This window comes from Podarcis gaigeae (genome assembly GCF_964106915.1).
Source record: "Podarcis gaigeae genome assembly, chromosome: 9".
In the NCBI taxonomy this organism is placed as follows: Eukaryota; Metazoa; Chordata; class Lepidosauria; order Squamata; family Lacertidae; genus Podarcis; species Podarcis gaigeae.
Genome location: NC_139685.1, coordinates 72115591 through 72122709, shown reverse-complemented (window position 1 = coordinate 72122709; position 7119 = coordinate 72115591). Strand labels below are relative to the sequence as shown.

Genomic DNA, 7119 nt, shown 5'->3' with positions numbered 1-7119 from the left:
TCTTGAAACAATTCAGTTTATCCACAATTTGTAATGTCTGAAACAAAAATAACATTCTAGGCAATACATTCATTTTAATCACTGCAATTCGTCCTAGCAAGGTAAGCTTCAAGTTCGACCATATTTCTAGATCCTTCTTAATCTCAGTCCAACATTTATCATAATTGTCTTTAAATAAATTCACATTTTTAGGTGTCATATTAATTCCCAGGTATTTCACTTTTTTTGCCATAATTAAACCAGTTTCCTCTTGAAACCTCTCTCTTTCCACGCTTGTTAAGTTTTTTTCCAAGACCTTGAATTCTGTTTTGATTTTCTTGGATGATACTGTCCAATCAAAGATCACTGTACAGTGGTACCTCGAGTTACAAACGCCTCAGGTTACAAACACTTCATGTTACAAACTCTGCTAACCTGGAAGAGTTACCTCGAGTTGAGAACTTTACCCCAGGATGAGAACGAAAATCGTCTGCCAGCGGCGCAGTGGCAGCAAGAGGCCCCATTAGCGAAACACGCCTCTAGTTAAGAACAGTTTCAGGTTAAGAATGGACCTCCGGAACGTGTTAAGTTTGTAACTAGAGGTACCACTGTAATTATGAAACATGTTATCAGCAATTATTCAATTATCTACCAAAATTGCTTGCTTTCAATTTTGATGAAACTTCCCCCAGATCACCCCCTGCCCCACGAAAATATTCACTTTAGCACCATTGCTTCCTTCTCTTGTGCTCTTTGCTTTGATGTGCCCAGCTAAGTAATACAGTGAAGATCCTTCATGAGGTGTACATATGTATGCAACTTGCAGCTGCAGAATTGTGCTTTGGGCCTCATCCTCAGAGGGCTGGAACTTGCTGTGCTATGAAGCTTGCTGGGTGACCTTGGGCCAATCACTATCTATCAGATGCTCATAATTTTAGTTTTAAGTGTGAAATATGGGAGAACCATTGAAACTTCCCCTGAGTGTTTTTGCAGCATAGTTGTGCAAACTAAGAAATGTGCCTGATTTCAGAATCAGACAAGTATATTTTGTCTGGTTCAGCATTTTAGTCAATTAGTCATTTCCGGTTCTTCTGTACGAAAAACTGAAATCTATATGCCTGGGCTACTGAAATGGTTATTCATTGCAACCCCGGGTCAGGGGAATAAAAACACAACGCTCTCTTCATCTTATTATTATTTAAACTTTGTTGCTTCTTCCATTGGACAAATGAATAAAGCATTACTTTGCAGATAGACTAAGAATGAATATATAGAAACCTACCAAGGTTATATAAGTATTGAGGCCGTGACAAAAATCAAACATTTCTCTTAATATGCTGACCACTGCTTAATTGTGATAAAAGTATCTGGCCCTTAACTCCTCATTGAGTTGGCTGAAGTATTCCATTATTTTCAGTATCCTTGGATCTTTGCCCAGAACGTCCCATTAAATGGTTCCTGTTTATAGTGATTAAGAATCAATGTTTCCTCAAGAGAAGGTGTAGGCGAAAGTCAAATAAGATCTTGTCATGGAAGGGGGCGAGGGCTGAGCTTCACAAAGCTGGGGTGACTGCAAAAATGGACTGCTATATCACATTTGAATTGTCCATGGTGCTGCGATAGGCCCTGTCAAGAGATCAGGCAAGTTAAAATGCAACTCCTCTGCACTGTGATACAGAGATGACGCTCACCTGATACCAGCTGTGGCTTATTTTCACACTAGATTATTGGGTGTCAACCAGTGTGCCGTGGCTTGAGGAACATTGAGGAGACACCTGGTGTCGGGATGCTGTCAGTGACTCCTGGCTGTTGCTTAGGAAAGTATAAAGACAAGGGAAGATTTCTTACCGTTTTTTTTTTAAATTCAGTATTTACAGAGAGAGGCTATAAAACCCAGCCTCTTGGATAATGGTGCTGTCCCAAGTGAATCTCCACCCACCCCATCTCTCCCACCCCATCTCTCATTCATCACTTCTATGGGTGCTGGTATGTGCCCTCTGTCTTTGAGCTCTTTGCTCTCCTACTTTCAAGGCTCACTGGGTTCTGGGAGAAGGGGGGTTGGGAATGCTTTCTAATGACATATCATCTTGGTGTTGCTCTGGCTCTCCCATGATTTCCCAGCTTCCCTCTTCATCTGCCTCTGAGCGGCTGCCCAGGAGGACTCCCCTGGGTGGGTGCCTGGGGGCCCTGCTCTTGCCACTTACCATCTGGCCTGGGGCGGGGCCTGGGGCCTCATGGGGACTGCATGCTGCTTGCTGCCTGCTGCCCAGGAGGACTCCCCTGAGTGAGTGCTTGAGGGCCCTGCTCTTGCCACTTACCATCTGGCCTGGGGCAGGGCCTGAAGCCTCACAAGGACTGCTTGGTGCTTGCTGCCTGCTGCCCAGGAGGACTCCCCTGAGTGAGTGCTTGAGGGCCCTGCTCCTTCCTGCCACTTACCATCTGGCCTGGGGCGGGGCCTGAAGCCTCATAAGGACTGTGTGGTGCTTGCTGCCTGCTGCCCAGGAGGACTCCCCTGAGTGAGTGCTTGAGGGCCCTGCTCTTGCCACTTACCATCTGGCCTGGGGCGGGGCCTGAAGCCTCACAAGGACTGTGTGCTGCTTGCTGCCTGCTGCCCAGGAGGACTCCCCTGAGTGAGTGCTTGAGGGCCCTGCTCTTGCCACTTACCATCTGGCCTGGGGCGGGGCCTGAAGCCTCACAAGGACTGCGTGCTGCTTGCTGCCTGCTGCCCAGGAAGACTCCCCTGAGTGAGTGTCTGAGGGCCCTGCTCCTTCCTGCCACTTACCATCTGGCCCAGGGCGGGGACTGAAGCCTCATAAGGACTGCAGGCTGCTTGCTGCCTGCTGCCCAGGAGGACTCCCCTGAGTGAGTGCCTGAGGGGCCTGCTCTTGCCACTTACCACCTGGCCCAGGGCGGGGCCTGACAGGCCTCACTAGGACAGTGTTACTGCAGGAGGGGCACAGAGTGTTTTTAAAATGTTTTTAAAAAATTCTTTTGGATTTTTTGTATGTGGGGGGTGGGGGTGGGATGGATGTTTGGTTGGGTTTGGGGAATTATTTTTTTTATTTTGATCTTTTTGTAATTTTTACATTTTTTTGTTTGTATTGTTTTATTGGTTTTGTTTGTTTGTATAAGTTGTTGTTTTGTTCTTAGGGGGAGGGTCAGGGCTGCCGGGGAGTGGGCCCCAGCCCACAAAATGGCTGGGGCATGTTCCACAGGGGGGAATGCACTGGGACAACCGATCTCAGTGATCACGGGTAGGAGGAGGAGTTACGCTAAGACCAGACCATGTCATTACAGAGGAGGCAGGTTTAGTCGTTGTCTGAGGACTATTCCTGCCTCCGGGTCTGGTCCTGACCGGATGGATACTAGAATCAGCAAGGGATACCCACATGACCTGAAGGTGCTGCTGTGCAATGCCAGGTCAATGATTCATAAGACCACTGCCATCCATGACTTGATCATGGATGGAGGACTCGACCTGGCATGTGTAACAGAGACTTGGTTGGATGAAGCAGATGGGCCTGTCCTTGCCGCTGCTTGTCCACCAGGTTTCTCTTACGCACAGCAACCCAGGTCATGTGGGCGGGGGGGGGGGTTGCAGTGATTTTTAGAAAGTCATTAGTTTGCACCAGGCATCCTATTGGGAAGACCCAGTTTTCTGAGTACATGTTCTGGAAGTTGGGCAATAGGGGCAGTACAGGATTCCTTTTGGTGTACCGACCTCCCCGCTGCACCAAGGATTCCCTGCCTGAGCTGCTTCAGGTCGTGGCAGATGTTCTCCTGGAGACACCTAGCTTGGTCGTCCTAGGGGATTTTAACATCCATGCCGACACGACCTTACAAGGGGCAGCTCGGGACTTCGTGGAAAGCATGGCCTCCATGGGGCTGTCCCTGAATAAGTCTGGCCCAACCCATAGCCGCGGACATGCCTTGGACCTGGTGTTTACCTCTATGGATGTTGGTGATCTGACACTAAGTAAAAGTGAAACAAAAGAAGTGCCATGGTCAGATCACTTCCTGGTGCAACTGGACTTCTCTGCGACCCATCCCCTCTGCAGGGAGGTGGGACCAATTCGGATGGTCCGCCCCCGCCACTTAATGGATCCAAATGGTTTCCAGAGAGTGGTAGGGGATGCTTTATCCCATGTTGATGGCCTTTCAGCTGATTCCCTGGGGGCCCGCTGGAATGCGGAGTTAACCAGGGCTATTGACTGTTTGGCTCCGAAGCGCCCTCTCCGATTGCATGGAGCCCGGAGAGCCCCGTGGTTTTCCACGGATCTGAGGGCAATGAAACAATCATTGAGACGGCTAGAGCGCCGGTGGCGGATAACTCATTCCGAATCTGATCGGACACAGGTTAGAGCTCAACGTCGAGCCTACCAAGTGGCGATAGCGATGGCGAAGAAGAATTTCTTCACCGCCTCTATTGCATCTGCAGAAAACAGCAGCAGGAGACTTTTTCAGGTGGTTCACAATTTAGCGGAACCACCTGTAACACCGGGGCCCAGTACGGGCCACATATTCTCCTGCAATGATTTTGCAAAGTTTTTTGCAGATAAAATCGCTCAGATTCGGGAAGAAGTAGACTCCACCGTGGGAGCAGGGCCAGGGCGGGAGAGTGCTAGAGTTCTGTCTAGTCAAGTTGAGTGGGATCAATTCCAATCTGTTACCTCCGAGGATGTGGACAGGCTGCTTGGACGAGTGAAACCAACCACCTGTCTCCTGGATCCTTGCCCATCCTGGCTTATAAAAGCTAGCCAGGAAGGACTGGGCGATGGGCTTCATGGGGTGGTGAATGCTTCCCTCCGTGAGGGAGCCTTCCCAGACCCACTGAAAGAGGCGGTTATTAAACCGCTTCTTAAAAAACCATCTTTAGATGCGGCCACAATGGCCAACTATCGCCCAGTCTCAAATCTTCCATTCTTGGGCAAGGTGATAGAGCGAGCGGTTGCCGAACAACTCCAGGCACGCCTGGAAGAAGCGGACCATTTGGATCCCTTCCAGTCGGGATTCAGGCCTTATCATGGGACTGAAACTGCCATGGTTGCACTGGTTGATGATCTCCGGCAGGCTAGGGACAAAGGTGAGAGCTGTTTCCTAGTTCTGCTGGATCTCTCAGCGGCGTTTGATACCATCGACCATAACATCCTTCTGGACCGTCTTGAGGGGCTGGGAGCTGGGGGCACTGTCCTACAGTGGTTCCGCTCCTTCCTCCTGGGCCGTGTTCAGAAAGTGGTGGTGGGGGATGAGTGTTCAGACCCCTGGGCTCTCACTTGTGGGGTGCCTCAGGGTTCTGTCCTCTCCCCCATGCTTTTCAACATCTACATGCAGCCACTGGGAGAGATCATCAGGAGGTTTGGGCTGGGTGTTCATCAGTATGCAGATGATACCCAGCTCTACCTCTCTTTTAAATCAGAACCAGTGAGGGCAGTGAAGGTCCTGTGTGAGTGTCTGGAGGCAGTTGGAGGATGGATGGCGGCTAACAGATTGAGGTTGAATCCTGACAAGACAGAAGTACTGTTTCTGGGGGACAGGAGGCGGGCAGGTGTGGAGGATTCCCTGGTCCTGAATGGCGTAACTGTGCCCCTGAAGGACCAGGTGCGCAGCCTGGGAGTCATTTTGGACTCACAGCTGTCCATGGAGGCACAGGTCAAATCTGTGTCCAGGGCAGCTGTTTACCAGCTCCATCTGGTACGTAGGCTGAGACCCTATCTGCCTGCAGACTGTCTCGCCAGAGTGGTGCATGCTCTGGTTATCTCCCGCTTGGACTACTGCAATGCACTCTACGTGGGGCTACCTTTGAAGGTGACTCGGAAACTACAACTAATCCAGAATGCGGCAGCTAGACTGGTGACTGGGAGCGGCCACCGAGACCATATAACACCGGTCTTGAAAGACCTACATTGGCTCCCAGTATGTTTCCGAGCACAATTCAAAGTGTTGGTGCTGACCTTTAAAGCCCTAAACGGCCTCGGTCCAGTATACCTGAAGGAGCGTCTCCACCCCCACCATTCTGCCCGGACGCTGAGATCCAGCGCCGAGGGCCTTCTGGCGGTTCCCTCATTGCGAGAAGCAAAGCTACAGGGAACCAGGCAGAGGGCCTTCTCGGTAGTGGCACCCACCCTGTGGAATGCCCTTCCAGCAGATGTCAAAGCAATAAACAACTACCTGACATTCAGAAGACATCTTAAGGCAGCCCTGTTCAGGGAAGTTTTTAACGTGTGATTTTACTGTATTTTTGGTTTTTATGGAAGCCGCCCAGAGTGGCTGAGGAGGCCCAGCCAGATGGGCGGGGTATAAATAATAAATTATTATTATTATTATTATTCCTCAAACCCCTGTTCTAAATCTATACAGTCTTCCTCTTCCTCCTCCCTGGAAGGGTCAAGCTGGGGAGGCCATTCCACCCTTCCTCCTCTGCCCAGTCCCTGACACCTGGGGGGGGGGAGTGTCCTTTCATTAACTTGTAGCCCATCCCCCCACTCTCCCCAGTGGCCATCCTTCCTTGAGTCCTCTTCCTCCTCCTCCCTACCTCCTAGTCACATCCCAGATTCCTAATCTTCTCCCTCCCCCAGCTCCCCATTTGTGGCACACTTACATAGAGGCTCCTTCCACAAGCTCAGGGCAAGGTAGAGCACAAGCACATCTCGCAGAAGCTGGATGAGAACGAAGCATGGCAGGGGAGGAATGTGGGAATCCCCTCTTCCATGCATTCTGTAATGGAATCCCCAGGGTTAGTGTTAGCTCCACAGGGGAGCCACAGAAAGAATGTGGTTGGTCAAGGGAACCATGGACTCATAAAGGTTGAAAACCGCCGCACTAGATTAAGGCTTCCCTCTTCTGACAACTATGTGGTGGACCAGGATCTAGCTGTGCCAAATTTCATGTCACTGCCACTCTGGGTTGCTAATAGGGTCACTGCCAGATAGCTGAGAATGCCATGCTCTGAGAAGAATGAACTTCTTGGCGCTTTCTTGGAGCCCAAGCAAGGCACAGAGGTGGAAGGCGGGGCAAGCAGATGGCTAGCTAGCCAGACACCACAGATGGAAGCCAGGCCTCAGAGTGGTTGATTGGGTAGCAAGTTGACCTGATGATGGACACTTCGGAATCCTGAGGTTCTTGACTAGTTCTGACTTGACC

General features: G+C 50.4%; 1 long non-coding RNA gene across 1 annotated transcript; it reads right to left on the bottom strand.

The window, feature by feature from the left end:
* Positions 1 to 2165: 2165 nt before the first annotated feature.
* Positions 2166 to 2955, bottom strand: LOC310852929. The gene is made up of 3 exons (XR_014568449.1): positions 2879 to 2955; positions 2370 to 2764; positions 2166 to 2254 (listed from the first exon to the last, which is right to left on the bottom strand). It is a non-coding gene; the product is annotated as an uncharacterized lncRNA (long non-coding RNA).
* Positions 2956 to 7119: the final 4164 nt, after the last annotated feature.